The 20,861-nt window shown below is 40.6% G+C and overlaps 1 pseudogene; it reads left to right on the top strand.

Moving 5' to 3' along the window:
- Positions 1-20,400: 20,400 nt before the first annotated feature.
- LOC128572883 (NADH dehydrogenase [ubiquinone] 1 alpha subcomplex subunit 3-like) lies at positions 20,401-20,655 on the top strand (annotated as a pseudogene).
- The last annotated feature ends 206 nt before the right edge of the window (positions 20,656-20,861 follow it).

Below are 20,861 nucleotides of genomic sequence, written 5' to 3'. Positions count from 1 at the left end.
CTGCACCCAGCCACATCTTGGCTTTTATGAATAATGCTGTGATGAATGTGAGTGAGGACGTGTATCTTCCCTGATCTGCAGTGCAGAGTTAGGATATATACCCAGACGAGAGATTGCTGGCTGAAATCTTATTTATTAATTTTTGGGACAGTCTCTCACTATATCCCCCTCGGTAGAGTGCCGTGGAGTCACAGCTCATAGCAACCTCCAACTCTTGGGCTTAAGCAATTCTTTTGCCTCAGCCTCCCGAGTACAGGGTCCCACCATAATGCCAGGTTATTTTTTTGTTGTAGTTGTCATTGCTCTTTGCCAGTCCTGGTGCATGTGGCCAGTGTCCCAGCCACTGAAATAAAGGTGCAGCCCCAAATATTAACTTTGAATTTTAGTTTTCTGAGAACCTTCAAGCATTTTAATAGAGTCTATAACATTTTTCTTCATCAACTTTGCTAAAAGTTTCTAATTACTTTTCTTTTTTTTTTTTTTTTTTTGAGAAGAGCCTCAAGCTTTCACCCTGGGTAGAGTGCCATGGCATCACAGCTCACAACAACCTCCAACTCCTGGGCTTAAGCGATTCTCTTGCCTCAGCCTTCTAAGTAGCTGGGACTACAGGTACCCGCCACAACGCCTGGCCATTCTTTGGTTGTAGCTATCATTGTTGTTTGGTAGGCCCAGGCTGGATTTGAACCTGCCAGCTCTGGTGTATGTGGCTGTTGCCTTAGCCGCTTGAGCTACAGGTGCTGAGCCAAAATTTTCTAATTTCTACATATCCTTGACACACATATTTTAGGGTTCACTGTGAATATGATGTAACATTTCATTGTGATTCTGCTTCACATTTCCCTAAGAATTAGGACTTTAGGCATCCTTTGAAATGCTCATTGGCTATTTATAGTTCTTTGAAAAGTGTTAGTGGAAAAAAAAAGAAAAGTGTTAGTGAGCTCCTGCCATCTATCTTTTTCTGCCCCCTAGAATGTCAGGATTACAGACATGAGCCACTGGTCCAGGCCTCTTTTTAATTTTTCTTTTTTTTTTCTTTAGAGACAGAGTCTCACTCTATCACCCTCAATAGAGTGCCATGGTGTCACAGCTTACAACAACCTCCAACTCCTCGGCTAAGATGATTCTCTTGCCTCACCCTCCAGAGTAGCTGAGAATACAGCCCCCACCACAACACCCGGCTATTTCTTGTTGCACTTTGCCGGGGCCAGGTTTGAACCTGCCATCCTCAGTACATGGGGCCGGTGTAACTACTCACTGAGCCACACAAACCACCCTTCTTTTTAAATTTTTAAAGTCGGTCACTTTACCTTAGTCAGTTTTGTTTGTACCTTTTACCTATACATGGCATACCAAAATTTGCTAGACATACATGGATAAGGAATATGGCAATTTGTAGCTAAATTTACCATTATATATAAAACATTCATTACAAGATTTTCCATCATATTTTTCTGTGTGAAAATAAAGAGATTCATATTCTAAAATATAATATCACTTTTTTATCTCTGAGTCACGTTGGGACACTTTTAATTATAATTTTGCATGACATTATTCAACTCTGTATACTTTAAGACATTGAGAACACAAATTAAATATAAATCAACCACATGTCTAGTGGGAATTTCATTTTCTTTGTGTTCATTTGCCTATATGTTTCTTATATTTGGTTTAGGAATAGTACATTTTCTCTTGGTTGCTGGACAATGCTTATTTTATTCTGTAGGTGAATATGTATGATAACTCTTTATTGGGTGGAGGGAACAGAGTCTCACTTTTCCACCCTCGGTAGAGTGGTGTGGTATTATAGCTCACAGCAACCTCAAACTCTTGGGTTCAAATGATTCTTTTCCCTGCCTCCCCTGTCGCTAGGACTACAGGTATTCACCACAATGCCAATGTATTTTTTTTTTTTAAGATGAATCTTGCTCTGGCTTAGACTGGTCTTAAACTCCTGAGCTCAGGCAATGTACCTGCCTGGTCTCCCAGAGGTGCTAAGATTATAGCCATGAGCTACTGCCAACAGCCTACTAAAACTGTCTTCAGTTTAATTCATATTTACTGATGAATAGATATTATGTTTGTGTCAATTATTTGTGTAATTTAAAGATAATTTTTGAAAGGCCATTTTATTTACCATAAAGTTAACATTTATCTTTATTAGAGATGTTAGAAGATTTCCTGATTTTTAGAAGCTGAGTAATACTCTGTCATTTTTATATCCTAAATTATATTTCACCATTTGTTTCTTGAGGCTGATGTGGATTTCTTTCACCAAATGGATTATGTGAATAATGCTGCCATAAGTATGTGTGCAGATAGCTCTTTATTAGAGCATGTATGTGACGGTTGTATATGTGTCCTACATTTTTTTCAGTATATATTTTATATATTCAAGATAATAATAATGAAGTATAGTTTTCTAACAAATAAGCCAATATATTATTATTTCATACTCTTTACCTTTTGTAACCACTTTGACTTAAAGCATATTTCATGAAATAAGACATGTTTTGCCCCGAAATATACTGTCTCTGGGCACTCCCGCCGTATGTCTATAATGCTATCAATCTGGGAGGCTGAGACGAGAGGATGTCTTGAGCTCAGAAGTTGAAGACCAGCCAGCACCGTATGTCTACTAGAAATAGAAGACAAAATTACCTGAATATCATTGCAAGCACCTGTAGTGCCAGCTGGTCAGAAGGCTGATTCAGGAGGATTGCTTCTACCTAGAAGTTTCAGGATGCTGTGAGCTAGGCTTATGCCGCGGCCTGGAGTGAGGCTCTGTTTTAACACGTGTGTGTGTATATATATACAGACACACACGTACACACATTCATGTACATATCTCCTTATGATAATCTCCCTTGCTCTCATTTGATTAATGTTTGAATTAAATATCTTTCTTGTTGTTTTATTTTCTTTTTTTGAGACAGAGTGTGAAGCTGTCACTCTGGGGAGAGCGCCATGGCATCATACCTCATAGCGGCTTCCAAATTTGGGCTCAATTGATCCTCTTGCCTCAGTTTTTCTATTCTTAGTAGAGACAGGGTCTTTCTTTTTGCCAAAGCTGTTCTCGAACCAATGAGCTCAAGCTATCCACCTGCCGTGGCCTTTCAGAGTGCTGGGATTACAGCTTTGAGCCACTGCACCTGGCCAAATACCTTCCTTCCTGTCATTTTTTATTCCATGTTTGTCATTACATGTAAGATGAGTATCAAATATAAAGTTAGATTTTGATTTTTTGGTTTTTAAATCCCTGTCTTTATTCATTTTATTTTTTTCAGACAGAGTCTCACTTTATTGCCCCCATTATAGTGCTATGGCATCATAGCTCAAAGAAACCTCAACTTCTTGGGCTGAAGTGATCCTTTTGCCTCAACCTCTGGAATTGTTTTTACTAGAGGTGCTAGCCAGAACACCCACATATTTTCTTATAGAGAGAGTCTTTCTTACTTGTTCAGGCCAGCCTCAAACCCAGAAGCTCAATAAATCCACCCAACTTGGACCCCAAGAGTCCTGGGTTTGAAGGTGTGAGCCACCGTGCCTGCCCTCCCTATCTTTATTTAATGTCTGTCATTTCATTGTGAAGTCTAGTCCATAAATTTGTATGTAATTTTTTTTTTTTTGAGAAACAGAGTCTCAAGCTGTCACTCTGAGTAGAATGCCGTGGTATCATCATAGCTCATGGCAACCTTCAACTGTTAGTTTCAAGCAATCTTCTCACCTCGATTTTTCTATTTTTAGTAGAAGACAGGGTCTCAATTTTGCTCAGGCTGATTTGAAACTCAGAGGCTCAAGCAATCCACCCGCCTCAGCCTGTAAGAGTGGTAGAATGACATGCATGAGCCAGTTGTGTACATAGTTTTTCAAAGAGAAGAAATTACTGTGAATTATTTATAGAACTTTAGAAAAGAGAAGGACTTACTGTTGACAATTTCTTTTAACACGTATATTGGATTTTGTTATTGATGTCAACAATTACATCTTGCTATATTGTAAATATAGACACATTACCAGAGGTTTACTGCAAACTTTCTCTTTTTTATTTTTATTTATTTATTTATATTTTTGAGACAGAGTCTTACTATGTTGCCTTGTGTAGTGTGCTTTGATGTCATAGCTCACAGCAACCTCAAACTCTTGGGCTCAAGCAATCCTCTTGCCTCAGATTTTCTATTTTTTGTACTGATGGTGTCTTGCTCTTGCTCAGGCTGGTCTCAAACCTGTGACCTCAAGCAATCCACCCCCCTCAGCCTTCCTGGGTGCTAGGATTACAAATGTGAGGCACCTCACCCTGCCAGGATCTATATACCTGATAAATATTTCTTTTTTCTTTATTTAGAAAAACAGTTTTGGTGGATATTGTGTATGTGTTTCCAAGTTTTTCTTTTTTCAGCACTTTCACTACATCACCAACTCTTTTTTGATGTGGAAGGTTCATGTTGATTAATCCACTAGTAATCTTGACAAGAGCATCCTTAGCAATAACACATTTATTTTTTCTTGCTGCTTACAAGATTCTCTTCTTGTGTGTGACTTTCTTTTTTTTTATAAACAGAGTCTCACTTTATCACCCTCAGGGGAGTGCTGTGGCATCGTAAATCACAGCACCCTCCAACTCCTAGGCTTAGGAGATTCACTTGTCTCAGCCTCCCAAGTGGCTGGGACTACAGGTGCCCACCATAACGCCCGGCTATTTTTGTGTTGCAGTTTGACTGGGGCCAGGTTTGAACCTGCCACCCTTGGTATATGGAGCCAGCATTCTACTCACTGAGCCACAGGCGCCGCCCTTCATCTGTCTTTTTATGGGACTCTTTGTTCCTCCTAGCTGAAGTATGGTGAGATTTCTCCATACTTTATACCTTTTTTTACACCTTTTTTTCTTTTTTTGGTTCTTTGGATTATGTCCTCCTAATATTCTGTATATGTTATATAAGCTTTTCTTGATTTTTGAGGATTAGAAAAGCCACCTTTCACAAACTTTGTGATATGGCTGTATCCTGCAACACTTTGACACACATTGTACTAAGAAAGGGAGAAACTGTATATTTGGTCAGTGTTTTTCCTGCGGAATTGTATGGTTGTTTTTTAGTGGAAGCATTTTTTCACATGTCCTCCTAAGAGTTTCTCATCACTTGCTAGACCTTAATTTCTCTGTTATGTTGGAGTCTCTCTGCTACTATAATATTTTGCCTTTGGATTTGGCACCCCCGTCGGTCTTACAAACTAAAGCACAATTTCATTCAGCACTCTCACTTATGGGAGGCAACAACCTTTCTTTGCAAACACCTTCAAAAGCAAGAAGGTTTAACACAGGTGTCACTCTTTTCCTTTTGAGGACAAAGCTGGGATTTAGAAGATTGCTTCCATTTTCACCATTCTCTATTAAGATAGCATAAATTCTGTGGTGGGGGTAAATATGAGAAACTTTTCTTATTGTTCTCCTTGGCTCTTTTATTATTATTGTTATTGAAGATTCTTCCTTTTATTTTACAAATATATATGTCTATATGCACATACACACTGTGTCAATGTATCTATTTATTCATTCATTTATTTCAGCCTAAGTAATTGTCACCCTGGGAAGAGTGCTGTGTTCTCATAGCGCACAACATCCAGAATCTTGTGGCCACAAGATCTTCTTGCCTCAGCCTCATGAGTTCCTGGGACTAGAGGAACTAGTCCATGCGCCACTATGCCGGACTAATTTTTCTATTTGTGATAGAGTTGGGAGGGGGTGGTCTAACTATATTTTGTTGTTGTTGTTGTTGTTTGTTTGTTTGTTTTGAGACAGACTCTCAATCTGTCACCCTGGGTTTAGTACCTAGGCATCACAGGTTACAGCAACCTCTGACTCCTGGTTTAAACGATTCTCTTTCCATAGCCAGGAGTAGCTGGGTTTACATTCGTCCACCACAACGCCTGGCTATTTTTTGTTTGTCATTGTTGTTTGGCAGGCTGGGGCTGGATTCGAACCTTACATTTCCAGTGTATGTGGCAGGGACCTTAGTCGCTTGAGATACAGGCGCCGATCCAAATGGGGTCTCAGTATTGTTCAGGTTGATCTCAAATGCCTGTGTTCAAGTGATCCATTCACCTCAGTGTCCCTGAGTTCTAGGATTAAAAACATGATCCAGTGCCCTGCCTCTACATTATTTCTACAACTTTTGCTTACCTGTTTTTCTGCATATTCTTACCTGGTTTTCAGAATTCCCAAAATGCAGTGTATACATGCAACATTTATTTATCTTTAAGATAATTGGTGTCTCTCTACTGTATTATGGCATCTTCCTAATGTTCTTGACATGATTTTGCAGATAAAATGTATAATGTTTATTTACTGGATTCTGATAAGAAGTGAGTGGCTAAAATTGTTATTGTTTAAATTTCTTTCAGCTCTATGTAATCATTCAACTGAAGACTATTTGTAAGAGCTTGGCACAAATATTTTATTTCCAGAAATGGTCCTGAGCAGATATCAAAGCTGTGGCCCTGAGAATTTAAACTTGACAAAAGACTGGAAAGGTGTGCATGAGTGTAAGCAGCAGAAAGTATGTTACAGTGCACGTGACCAATGTTTAACAGCTACCCATGGCAAAGTCTTCCAATGTACTAAGTGTTTGAATGTCTTCCGACAGATGTCAAATTTAAATAGACATAAGATGATATATACCTTATGGAAAACTTTTAAGTGTAAAAAGTATGGGAAAGCCTCTAAGCTCTGCTCACACATCACATAACATAAGCTAACTCATACTGGAGAGAAACAATACAAATGCAAATAAGGTAGCCAAGTCTTCCAATCTTGTTCAAAACTCTATACTGGACAGAAACTCAACAAGTATGAAAATGATGGCAAATGTTTTAGCCATAGATCAAAGTATTGTAACCATAATATTTTAAATACTGGAGAAAAACCCTACAAATATGAGGAAAGTCGCAAACTTACCAAGCAGTACTCACACATTTATGGCCATAAAAGAATTCATTCTGGAGAGAAACGCTACAAATGTCAACACTGTGTCAAAGCCTTTAAACATTACTCAAGCCTTTCTGTACATAAAGTACTTCATTCTGGAGGGAAACCATACAAATGTCAAGAATGTGGCAAAACCTTTATTAGGCACTCACTCCTCTCTAGACATCAAAGAATTCATTCTGGAGAGAAACCTTACAAATATCAAGAGGGTGGCAAAGTCTTTAACCAGTACTCAAGCCTCTCTATACATCAAAGAATTCACTATGGAAAGAAACCTTACAAATATCAAGAATGTGGCAAAGCCTTTAACTATCACTCATACCTTTCTATACATCAAAGAATTCATTCTGAAGACACACCCTACAAATGTCAAGAATGTGGCAAAGCCTTTAACCAGTGCCCAGGCCTTTCTGCACATCAAATAATTTACTCCCAGGAGAAACCCTACAAATGTCAAAAATGTGGCAAAGCCTTTAACTACCAGTCATACCTTTCTGTACTTCAAAGAATGCATTCTGGAGAGAAACCCTACAAATGTCAAGAATGTGGCAAAGCCTTTAACCAGTACTCAATCCTCTCTGCACATCAAAAAATTCACTCTACAGAGAAACCCTACAAATGTGAAGAATGTGGCAAAGCCTTTAAACATTGCACAAGCTTTTCTACACATCAAATAATTTACTCTGGAGAGAAGCTCTACAAATGTCAAGAATGTGGCAAAGTCTTTAACTGGACCTCAAGCCTTTCTGTGCATCAAAGAATTCACTCTGGGGAGAAACCCTACAAATGTCAAGAATGTGGCAAAGCCTTTACATTCAGTTCATCTCTTAATAAACATAAAAGAATTCATGCTAGAGCAGTGGTTCTCAACCTACATGTTCAGAACCTCTGCCCTAGAGAGAAAACCTACAAATGTGAAGAATGTGGCAAAGCCTTTAACAGCTCTCACACCTTTCTGAACAGCAAAGAATTCACTATGGGGAGAAACCATACAAGTGTCAAGAATATGGCAATGCCTTTAATTAGTAGTCACACTTTCTGAACATCAAAGAATTTACTCTGGACATAAACCTTACAAGTTTAAAAAATTGCTTAAAGCCTTTTAACGTAGGTCAACTAGTAGTACCCATGAAAGAATTTGTTGTGGAGAGAAACTTCTAGAAAGATAAAAAATATGGCAAAGCCTTTAATTTGTTTGTGAACCTTTCTAGACATTTATAAATTTATTCTGAAAAGAAACCTTATAAATATGGATGTGGGCAAACTCTCACATTCAATCCTCAGTGTACATAGAAGAAATCACACAGGAGAGAAACCCTCCATATGGAGACTTTGGCACATCCTTTACCTGGTGTTCATAGCATGCTAAGCACAGCAGAATTCAAACTGGAGAGAAATCCTGCAAATGTGAACAGTGTCTTTACATATATCTCATGCTTTTCCAAGCATAATTCTTATAAAAGAAATATTCTACAGGGCAGCGCCTGTGGCTCAGTGAGCAGAGCGCCAGCCCCATATACCAAGGGTGGCGGGTTCAAACCTGGACCCGGCCAAACCGCAACAACAACAAAAAAAAATAGTCGGGCGTTGTGGCAGACGCCTGTAGTCCCAGCTACTCGGGAGGCTGAGGCAGGAGAATCGCCTAAACCCAGGAGTTGGAGGTTGCTGTGAGCTGTGTGACACCATGGCACTCTACCGAGGGCGATAAAGTGAAACTCTGTCTCTACAAAAAAAAAGAAATACTCTACAAATGTCAGTCATGTCTCAGAGCCTTAAAGTTGTATTTATCCTGTTAGGTAGGGCTAAGGAGAGACAGGGGCAGATATACTAGATCCTTTGTCCATAATGTAAGAAGAACAAATCAAGCAGAAGGGACTTCCAGGAAACAAAAGCTGACATTTCAAGAAGGCGTCCCAAAACTGAACTGATGTTTGTTCTACAAAAATGAGTCTCAGAGGTAGAGAGGCCACAATGTGGAGATAGAGCCAAGGCTACAAAAAAGGTGTCTTTGGAGTGGGCATACAAGTAAGATGACAGTAGACTCAAGTGACATATTTTCATTAACATAGTATAATTTAAACCAGTTCTATCATACTTTACAATTACAATGACAAATAGTGTTCGATGATGACAGGCATAGAAATGGGAGGACTCTGAATTCTGGAAGGTTTCCCCGTTACCAAGAAATATCACGAATATTTTAGCCCACAACATTTAACCTGGGATTGGAAAATCCATTTAAGGGGAAACATCTTGCTTATCCTAGGTTCTTCTTCACTTGAAAATGTAGATGTGCTCCTTCTCTGGAGTGTACTGTCCTTTATAAACTTTGCCCTTTTGCACATTTGTATCTGCTTATTCTGCTCATTTGTTTCACTGTCTTGGTTTTAATAACTGTTCTTTGGCAACCGGAACAAAAAAATGGAACACATACCCCACATTTGGTCCCCTAATATTTGACATTTTGGTATTACTATCTGGGAAAAAAATATACATCCTCAACAAGATAAGCTAATGGAACAATAGAGATTCTGAATTCCCTCTGCCTGTTGGATATTACCTATTACTCCTCCATCTCTCTGGCTGTCTTCACTTCCAGGTAATGTAGCTCCTTACATACCCCTGCTTCATCTGCTTTTTTCTTCCTCACCTTGACAATGAACTTCATCTCCTACTTAGTGCTCATATTCAAAAGCTTAAAAGGGGGTCTCAGGCCCCACATGCAGAATGTTAGACCAGATTTTAAAGTATTGATAACCAGAATGGGGATGAGTAGACAGTGAGAGAAAGCCAAGCCATGAGCAGATCTTTTGGGTTTTTGTTTTTGTTTGAGACAGAATGTCAAGCTGTTACCCTGGGTAGAGTGCTGTGGTATCACAGCTCACAGAACTCTTGGACTTAAGCTAATCTCTTGCCTTAGCATCCAAAGTAGCTGGAACTACTGGTGCCCCCAACAACACCCAGCTCTTTTTATTTTGTTTTTATTTTTGTTTTTTTAGGGAGAGGGGGTTGTAATTTTCCTTGTTGTTTGGCAGGCTGAGGCTGGATTCGAACTCTTCAGCTCTGGTCTATACCACTTGAGCTACATGCACTGAGCCCCATTAGCAGATCTTAAGAGCAGAAGGAAACTTTTGAAATGGTAACTATCACTAAGGGAGAAGGTTATCGGGCACTGAGTTCACCTAGAGGCAAAGATGACACCAGGCCTGAGCCCTTCCCTCTATGTCTTAGTTCCTGGAGTAAGAAATGGCTCAGGAAGAAGCCTATGCTGGGGCTATGCCCTCTCTATTAGAGCAGTGCAGTGGAAGTGACATTGCCCTCTCCTGGAGACAGGCAATCACATTCACCCTCCCAGTGGTTCTCAACCTCTGGGTTATGCCCCTTTGTAACAAAGAAAATACATCCCAGCATTAGGAAGGTTGAGAACAATTTACACCCTGTGAAATCCCTGAACCAGCACTGATCCTCTGAAACTCTCAGTCTGATGGACAAACTGCAACTTCAGAATAAGCTCAGCTAGGAAGGCTGAGTGTTGGCAAGCTGTCTCTCTCTGTCATAGTAAACAAATTGGTGTGCATAACATTAAAGACTCACGTCTGCTCCGCCTGGACATTCAGAGCCTCTGTTTTTCTCTCCTATATCTCTCTTCAAAATGGAAGGTAAAATGCAAACCCTTGTGATCACTAAAGTCCCTCTGCTCATTGGTTGATGAGGTCTTTGTTTAACCCTTTTGATGCTTTTCAGCTGCCCTAATGCATTGTTTGGATGAAGGCTCCTCTTCAGTCTAGAGATTTAAATCCTTTAAATCCACAGGCCTCCTTTCTCATATCTTTATGAAGAAAAGACTTAACTAGGATGCAATTTTATTTCAAAGTAGAAAAAAAAGAAGCAAGAAGGATCCAAAAGGTAGAAGTGAAATGTGAAGAAAGTCACTACTATGAAAAACAATGGGTCATAAGGAAGTTTAAAGGGTAAGGGAATAATTTTGTTTAGGACAAAAACTGATATAGCAATATTTGTCCTAAAATAAGTCGTGGTTTAATAGGAAAAATTTGGAATAAACACAGGGCTTCAGCATGTCAAAAATAGTCTATGTAAGGCATGATATTTGCAAATGTGGATTTATCAACATTTTGTATGTCAACATGTTGGTCTAATTGAAAAGGAATCTCTTATTAAAACAACAAAGTGGGCTGGAAGCCATGACTCAGGCCTGTAATTCTGCCACCCTGGGAGTCAAAGTTGGCTGGATTGCTTGAATTTATGAGTTCTAGATCAGCCTGAACACAGTCAAGACCCCATCTTTAACAAAAATAGAAACCCTGAAACAAGAGGGTCTATTGAGCTTAGGAGTTGGACGTGCTATGAACTATGATGCCACAGCACTCTACCCAGGATGATAGCTTGAGATTCTGTCTCAAAGAAATAAAAATAAAAAAATAAGACCAATAAGTATTCTTTTTGTTTTAAGACCTTGTTTAAAACCTCCTCGGATTTCTTTGTATATAATGAAACTGGCAAATAAATGCAATTATTTTTGCATTTTTGCAACCCACCTATTCTGGCTACACTGCACTGTTTCTGGTTGTGGGACAAACTGGGGACTCCATGCCCTTATTGCTGCCCTTTTTGAGTTGTGACATTCTCAATTACATGAGGTGTTTGGACTAAATTTTTCACCTACTGCATCACTGTGGTCTTTTATAAACCTACAGTCTTGTTTTCTCTTGGCTTTATGAAAGCTCTCATTTACCACCCCTCAACTGGAGGCAAATGGTCTGGGATAAACCTCTTCACAGACTCCCTGAAAAAGATCCAGGAAGAGAATCCAGACTCCTCTCAGGGTGAATCAATGGGCAGGTCTTTCACTGTAGTCACTAGTGAAAATCAGGGCAGACAGAGAAGTCATCTGAGCAAGAGAACTGGGCCAGGCAACAGCTAAAAAGAGGTGCCCAATCACGAGTACATATGAAACTCAGGTATTGAGGGTACAAATTATTCAGATAATTGGTAACAGATGCCTCCTTCACCTGGAATCTGATGTTGTGATTCCAGGTGGGAAAACACAGGGCCTAGAGAATGCTGGCCACCTGAGATGGGCACAGCATTGTCCACAGGTGTTACCTGGTCCATAACAATGATGCCTTCCTGTACAGTGACTGCCTAAATGTCTGTAGAGATGCCTTGTCTACCTATGGAAAGCTGTGGGTCAAGACATTCTAACAATGGTAGAGCTGCATGTTTAGTGCTTCATACTGCACTCTCTTCTATAAGTAAACAACCTGACTCTGTAGCAGGACTGACAGGACAGCTGGAACACAAATTCTTTCTTAAACTTCTTACATGCTGGATTGGAGAAAAAGATGCCTCACTGGTTCTTTCAGATGCTTGATATTCTTCCAGTCTTGCTGGGGAGAGTCTTGTCTAAATTATGTACTCAGATTACCTTTTGTCCAGAAAACAATAGCCTTTCAATGAAGGTACAGCATGAACATGTCTGGGAGGAGCTACTCCAGCTTCTAAAGGCTGAGGACAAATGGTCAGAAGAAATCAACATCCAGGTAAACTTCTCTAACTGGGAAGAGGATACCCCTAGGAAAGCCCTCAGGATCACCCCAGTTGAGGCCCACTTAAAATCAGAGGCTCAATCACCACAAAAACATCCATACATTTTGAAGCATGAAACATGATTGACAACTTCATGAGATGTGGACCTATCAGGCTCTGTTAATCTTTATATAAAGCCCCATTTTTTTATTTTTTGGGAAGGACAGAGTCTCACTTGGTAACCCTCAGTAGAGTGCCATGGCATCACAGCTCACATCAACATCAAACTATTGGGCTCAATCAATTTTCTTACCTCAGCCTCTCAAGTAGCTTGAACTACTGGTACTGGCCACAAGCCTGGCCATTTTTTAGAGATGATGTCTACTCTGGCTGCTGATCTTGAACCTATGAGTTCCGACAATCCACCTTGGCCTTCTAAGTGCTGGGATGACAGGTGTGAGCCACCACACCAGATGAACACCCCTATTCTTTCCATTGAAAAACCTGGAGGGTGGCGCCTGTATCAGTGGGTAGGGAGCTGGCCCCAAATACTGAGGGTGGCAGGTTCAAACCTGGCCCTGGCCAGCTGAAACATCACTGACAACAACAACAAGAAATAGTTGGGTATTGTGGTGGGTTCCTGTAGTCCCACCTACTCAGGAGGCTGAGGCAAGAGAAAGGCTTAAGCCCAGGAGTTTGAGGTTGCTGTGAGCTATGATGCTACGGCACTCTACTAAGGGTGACAAAGTGAGACTCTGTCCCAAAACAAAAATTAAAAATTTGCAGGGGCACATGACAACTGGATATGTGAAACTGCCAGTGAGAAGGAGAAGACACAGCAAACTGCATGATGGCAAAGCACAGGTTTTAACTTCACTCTGCCTATAAATACCACTGGTGTTTTTCATCTTCTGTAGTAGTAACATATACAAATGGTTTCCACCTGAATGGTCAGGACACTGTAGGCTTTGTTATCTGACCCCCTCTGTTACCAAGTACTCCACTATAAATACCAGTCCAATTACAAACTTGTCCTCTTTTTTTCTTAATGTGGTACTTTACAAGCATACAAAACATGACATTATAAGAAATCCCCTTGTATATGTAGTGGTCATGGCAAAACTATCCTTTTTCCCTTGGTTGCTTCATTAAAAGATTAACTCACAATTGTGGTAGTTTTTTGTTGTTTTTTAATTTTTCTTTTGTGTGTGTTTGTAATTGTGGTAGATTAATAAAAGGAAGGTTGGGCGGCGCCAATAGAACAGTGGGTGGAGCACCAGCCACATACACGGAGGCTGGCAAGTTTGAACCCAGACTGGGCCAGCTAAAACAATGGCAAAAAAAAAAAACTGGGCATTATGGGAGGTGCCTGTAGTCCCCACTACTTGGAAGGCTGAGGGAAGAGAATCGCTTCAGCCCAAGGGTTGGAGGTGACTGTGAGCTGTAACGTCATGGCACTCCACCCAGGGAGAAAGCTTGAGACTTTGTCTAAAAATAAGTCAATAAATAAATAAGAAAAAGGTTTAATTCTAAATACCATGTGTATGGGAGGAAGCACATGAATGATTACACATAGATTGGGTGATGATCAGAGACTTTTATAGATGCCTTTTGGAAGGGAGGGAGAATGTGGAAAGTGTAGGTGCAACAAGTAGTTGCTAGGGGAGAGTGTGTGTAGATGGGTGGAAACAAATTTATCTGTAGATTAAACTCAGAGACAGGTATCCTGCTTCAAATGACATTGGGGCTAGAACTATTAGCATGTAACAAAGAAGTCAAAAACCCCTTTTGATTCCCAATGAGGTTACTCAGGTTTTATGTAGATATTAAAAAGGCCTCTTCCAATGCTTCCTGATCATGACTGGCCTTTATTGTTTTTCTTTTTTGTTTGTTTGTTTGTTTTAGAGACAGAGTGTTACTTTATCACCCTTGGTAGAGTGCAGAAGCATCACAGCTCACAGAAACCTCCAACTCCTGGGCTTAGACAATTCTTTTGCCTCAGCCTCCTGAGGAGCTGGGACTGCAGGCGCCAGCCATCAGGCTCACCTATTTTTGATTGCAGTTTTGCTGGTGCAGGGTTTGAACCAGCCACCCTTGGTATATGGGGCTGGAGCCCTACCCACTGAGCTACAGGTGCCCCACACTTAACGGGCCTTTAATTAAAAATATTCTTTAAACCAAGTGTTAGGCCTAAGTGGGCCTAGGCTAAAGCAGATAAGTGTCAGGCATAGGCTATAATGGAAAAATACCAGTTAACTCCTGGCAAATTTCCAGACTGCAAGTTTTCAGAAAAGAAATGAAATAAGTCTAGTTCAGCCCCAAGATAAATGAGAAAGTACTAATTGTTTTCTTACTTGTAGTTCACTCCCATTTTTTTGCTTGGATAACTCCCTGGGAAACAAACCAACTGTCCTGGGAACGACCTTTAAACAATACCAGGTGGAGAAAATACTGAGACAGAGATGTATGAAACTGATATGTATACGTGGTGTATGAAGTATAACTAACTAACCCCCAAATTCTGCTTCTGTACAATGTTGTTTGCTATCCTACCCAGATGCACCTGGACAGCCTGCATACCAACCAGGATGCAGACCAAGCCTTAAAATCCCAACTCCTTAAACATTCAGGGCTGCTCTCAGAAACACCATGTTGGGACACTGAGGTAGTTGCCAAGAAGCTCTTCAATAAGGGACTCTGGTATGAGTTCAAGCTATTTGGCAGTGTGGTCTTTGTGGAACTCCTGGACACAACACAAGGAGTCATATTTTGGGGTGAAATTTTCTTAGCTCCTTCATTTCCCTCACCTGGAATTTCCCTAGAAGTTTCACATGTTAAGAGCTGAGTTGGCACCTAGGGAGAGAGCTAGTGGGTTAGTAATCTAGTCATAAGATGTTTGAGAAGAGATACAAGAACAGAATTTAGGATGAGAATAAATAAGCAGAAAAGAACAGATCTGAGCACATTTACCCACAGACCATTAAACTAGTCTCTCACTCCTGGGAATAGTTCAGTTCAATAGAATGGTTTCATTAATTTGGTGAAGAATATTTATCTTGTCTTTTAAGAGATGTAGATGAGTCTTTATTTGCCCTGACAGATTTAAGTAAACACAACATTTTTCTCCAATAACAGCATAAGCTCTTCCCTGTTGAGTAGTCAAAGCATTTAGGTCTCATTGGTTTTGAATTACAATAGGTGCTAGGCTATTAAGCTCTTGTTGAAGTGTTCCCAATGTTTGCATGGTGATGTTGAGCTCTTGTTCTATTACCATGTTGAGAGTCATGACTGCTCTTTCAATTTTGTAAGTTTCAAATGTTGGGAAAAGGATTTTGAGCATTCAAAAGAACTTTGAATTATTGTATACAAGGGGATTTCTCATAATGGTGTGTTTTGTATGTTTATACGTACTACCTTATGAACAAAAATAGCCCAAGTTTGTCATTTGACTGGCATTTAAAGTGGAGTACTTGGTAACAGAGGGTGTCAGATAACAAAATTTATAGATCTTGACCTTTGGAGTGGGAACCATTTGTTTATTACCTCACAAGATAAAAAGAGCAGAGTTATAGACAGAGTCAGGTTAGAACTTGTGACCTTCCAGCCTGGAGTTTGCTGTGTCCCCTCTTCACTGGCACTTTCACATATTTGGTTGTCATGTGTCTCTGAGCAAAGGTGGTTCTTGATTTTTCTTTTTTTTTTTTGCTGTTTTTGGCTGGGGCTGGGTTTGAATCCGCCACCTCCAGCATAGTGGGGCCGGTGCCTTACCCCTTTGAGCCACAGGCGCCTCCCCGGTTCTTGATTTTTCACAGAAGTTTTTCTATGTTCAGTTTTCTTTACATCTGGTGAAGGAGATGTTTTTTATTTTTTTGCTGTGGATAATACATGACACGTCTATTTTCCAGATTGGTTTCAACAGACACTCATATTAGCAGAAATAAAAATAAATTCAAGTTCCTTTATATGATATAGATGTTGGAATAACCAGCAATCAGACTGAGTAGTTAGTGTAGTCGGAGTTTGAAAGACTGGTGTAAAGGGTTGCCAGGTCGGGTGGCACCTGTGGCTCAGTGATTAGGGAGGGTGCCAGCCCCAGGTACCGAGGGTGGTGAGTTGAAACTCGGCCTGGTCACACTGCAAAAAAAAAAAAAAAAAAAACACACACACATATATATAGATATAGATATAGATATAGATAGATATAGATATAGATATAGATATAGATATCTCCATGTATTGTGATGAGTGAGTGCCTGTAGTCTGAGCTACTCAGGAGGCTGAGGCAAGAGAATCGCCTAAGCCCAAGAGCTGGAGGTTGCTGTGAGCTGTGATGCTATGGCATTCTACCAAGGGTGAGAAAATGAGACTCTGTCTCTAAAAAAAAAAAAAAAGAAAAAAGAGGGTGCCGGGTCTGTGCCTGAACTGCTGGAAAAAACAGTAAGGTCTAGTACGAGTAAGGTATCATTTGAATGAAGAGCTATGGAAGATAAAGGGGAGAATGGATGAGACTGAGGTAAAAATTGAGTGAAAATCACTTGGCATCTAATGTGTTTTATTTCTAAAAGTGGGGTGTGCTTAAATGAAGAAGTGAGTAAATGAGATTATTGTGTTTTTTTAAAGGTAAGGATTACAGATATAAATGAGGTAACTCTCTTTTCTTTTTCTTTTTTTTTTTTGAGACAGAGTCTCACTATGTTGCCCGTGGTAGTATGCTGTGTCATCGTAACTCACAGCAAACTTAAACTCTTGGGCTGAAGCAATTTTACGGCCTCAGACTCCCAAGTAGCTGGTACTACAGGCATCAGTCACAAAGCCTGGCTAATTTGTTCTTGTTGTCGCAGTTGTCATTGTTGTTTAATAGGCTCGGGCCAGGTTCAAACCCACCTGCCTTGGTGTATGTGGCTGGTGCCCTAACCACTGATCTACAGGCGCCAGGCCATATATTAGGTTTCTTGATCTGTGATCTTGACAAAAGCTGTCTACTTCATGCAGGGGCTACTTCAGGGGTCTGGGGTCTTTACTTTCAGTTCACCTCCTGTATGGGTCATCCTTTAATTCTCATTGTAGTTTGCCATGGCTGACAGGAATCCAGGATTTCTTTTTCATTTTCATGACAGCACAGATGATTGCTTAAGAATATTATATAAAGGCATTCTAAATGACATGGCAGCACATGACTTCTAAGATTGTTGATGTCCATGTGATCTCTTGATCAAACAGACTGACAAGACCTGTCAGTTGGTGGAGGCCATGTTCTAGTCACCTGCTGATAATATACTTCAAGCATATTTGTATCTCTATGTAGCTAGTCACCATGCAGAACTGTTCATTTAAATCCCCATGTTGTGGCTTGGCGCCTATAGCTCAAGCGGCGAAGGTGCCAGCCACGTATACCAGAGCTGGTTCGTTTGAATCCAGCCCAGGCCTGCCAAACAACAATGACAACTACAACCATAAAATAGCCAGGCATTGTGGTGGGCACCTGTAGTCTCAGCTACTTGGGGGGCCGAGGCAAGAGAATCGCTTAAGCCCAGGAGTTGGAGGTTTCTGTGAGCTGTGATGCCACATTACTCTACCCAGGGCAACAGCTTGAGGTTCTGTCTCAAAAAATAAAATAAAATAAATAAAAATAAATTCCCATGGTGGGCTCAGAACCTGTAGCTCAGCGGCTATGGCGCCAGCCACATACACCAGAGCTGGCAGTTTGCAACCCAGCCTGGGTCTGCCAAACAACGACAACTAAAACAAACAAACAAACAAAATAGCCGGGTGTTGTGGCAGGCGCCTGTAGTCCCAGCTACTTGAGAGGCTGAAGCAACAGAATCGCTTAAGCCCACAATTAAGAGGTTCGTATGAGCTGTGATGCCAGGGCATTCTACCGAGAGCTACATAGTGAAACTCCATCTCAAATAAATAAATAAAAAATAAATCCCCATGGTGTTCAGTAAGTACACAAATAGGTTTATATGTGCCAGGTAGGCATGGGATGACAGAACACTGTTTATAAAGGGGTTAATCTATGTCTTTTTATGTGTGTGACAGAGTTTCACTTTGTCACCCTGAGTAGAGTGCTGTGGTGTCATAGCTCACAGCAACCTCAGAGTCTTGGGTTCAAATGAGCCTCTAGTTTCAGGCTCCTGAGTAGCTGGGACTACCATGACACCCAGCTAATTATTTCTAGTTTTAGTAAAGATGGGGTCTGCTCTTGGCCATGCTGGTCTCAAACTCTTGAGCTCCAGCAATCCACCTGCCTCAGCCTCACTGAGTGCTAGGATTACCGGGGTGAGCCACCATGCCTGGCCCCTAAACTACGTCTTTTAATTGGAGTATTCCAGATTTCATAAGGGCCAAAGGTAATGCTTCTGGCTATTTAAGTCCAGTATTTTGACAGAATTTTTTCAAAATCCTTTTTATTTTTAGATTTTTACATTTTATTTGTCCTGAGAATTGGTGATGACATGGGGTATAAAATTTAAATAAATACCCTAGAGTCATGGTAAACAAGTGGTTTAAAATGAGTCCCCTGATTTGATTCAATGCATAAAAAAATATTGAAACATGAGATAATCTCAGTTACTAGTTTTTTTAACCACTCTTGTAGTATCAGGACATCTAATTAAACAACATTTAGTCTATTCATTGAACAATAAAGAGTAAGAAAAGGGCGGCCCTGTGGCCTAGTGGGTAGGACACCGGCTCCATATACTGAGGATGGCGGATTCAAACCTGGCCCCAGCCAAACTGCAACAAAAAAATAGCCAGGTGTGTGGCGGGCACCTGTAGACCCAGCCACTTGGGAGGCTGAGGCAAAAGTATCACATAAGTCCAGGAGTTGAAAGCTGCTGTGAGCTGTGGCACCACATCACTCTACTGAGGGTGACAGAAAGACTCTGTATCAAAAAAAAAAAATCCACAAAGAAAGGCATTACTAGTCATGAATAAGAGTTAAATTATAATTTTGTTCACTCATATTTTTTAGGGTCCCAGCTCGTCAATTAATCATTTATATATAAATATTTAAAAGTCTCATATATCTCTATAGAATATAGAAAAGTCAAACTTGTTCATAGAAGGGAAAAGAACTAATAAATATTGTAAGTTATAAAAATAATTTTTTTTTTTAGACAGAGTTTCAAAATTTACATGTCTTTTTAAATCCACTTTTGGTCATTAATCCCAATATTACATTTATTCCAAAAGCAACTCAATGTAATGCCTCTTTATAAGTGCCAATGTCTTTTCACAGAAAAGGCCATTTCTAAGATTCCTAAAAATTGACTTTCAGAAATAGACTTCTGATACAATAGACTATGAGAAAAGACTTAACTCTTCAGAGCTTAACATGTTTTTTACAAAGTATGCTGCTTAGAATTTTGTGTCCTGGACCCCCAGTCTTTCCAGATCAGCCCTGCGGATGTGTTACTGACAAAACACACCTCCCAGATGGAGAAGCCTGAGGAGAGAACTCCCTCTCAGTCACAAAGTGAAGCTCAGTGACATAAAACATGACTAGAGGAAAACCTCAAATGCCTTTGTTTTCTGGCACCTGAAACAAAGTTTGTCTTAAAAGACACTGGATTAGGCCCCACAACCATAGGTCAGCGGTTAGGGCACCAGCCACATACAGCGTGGCTGGCAGGTTTGAACCCGGCACAGGCATGCGGAAAGCAACAATGGCAACTACGATGACAGCAAAACAAATAGCCAGGCACTGTGATGGGTACCTGTAGTCCCAGCTTCTTGGGAGGCAGAGGCAAGAGAATCACTTGAGCCCAAGAGTTTGAGGTTGCTGTGAGCTCTAACACCATGGCCCTCACCCGAGGGCTACGTAAGACTCTGTCTCAAAAAAAACAAAACAAAACTGGGAGACCAAGATGGCCACTAGGCTCGCCGCCTTCCTGAAGAATGCTTGGGCCAACGAGCAAGTGCTGGTGGTGTCCTTCACTATTGGGGGGCCTCGCTGTAATTAAGCCGGTGCTCAGTCCCTACACCAAGTATTCTAGCATGATCAACAAGGCCACGCCCTACAACTATCCAGTGCCCGTCCGAGATGATGGGAACATGCCCGATGTGCCCAGCCATCCACAGGACCCCAGGGCCCAAGCTTGGAGTGGCTGAAGAAACTATGAGTATCTCCATCCACAGGGAAGAGTCTCCCCCTTCCTCATGGCCCCCAATAAAAATGTGAAAACCAAAAAAAAAAAAAACTGACTGGTTACCTGACTAGTCAGGACCATGTAACTGGCTAGTATGCAGTGTTGAACATCAGGCTAATAGGGAGGTAGGCCAGAGTTCCACTCAATGGAAACCCTCTTTAGACAAAATGACAAAGAAA

This window comes from Nycticebus coucang, chromosome 20 (assembly GCF_027406575.1).
Source record: "Nycticebus coucang isolate mNycCou1 chromosome 20, mNycCou1.pri, whole genome shotgun sequence".
In the NCBI taxonomy this organism is placed as follows: Eukaryota; Metazoa; Chordata; class Mammalia; order Primates; family Lorisidae; genus Nycticebus; species Nycticebus coucang.
The sequence above is the reverse complement of the archived record's forward strand: the minus strand, read 5'-3'. Positions and strand labels throughout refer to the sequence as shown.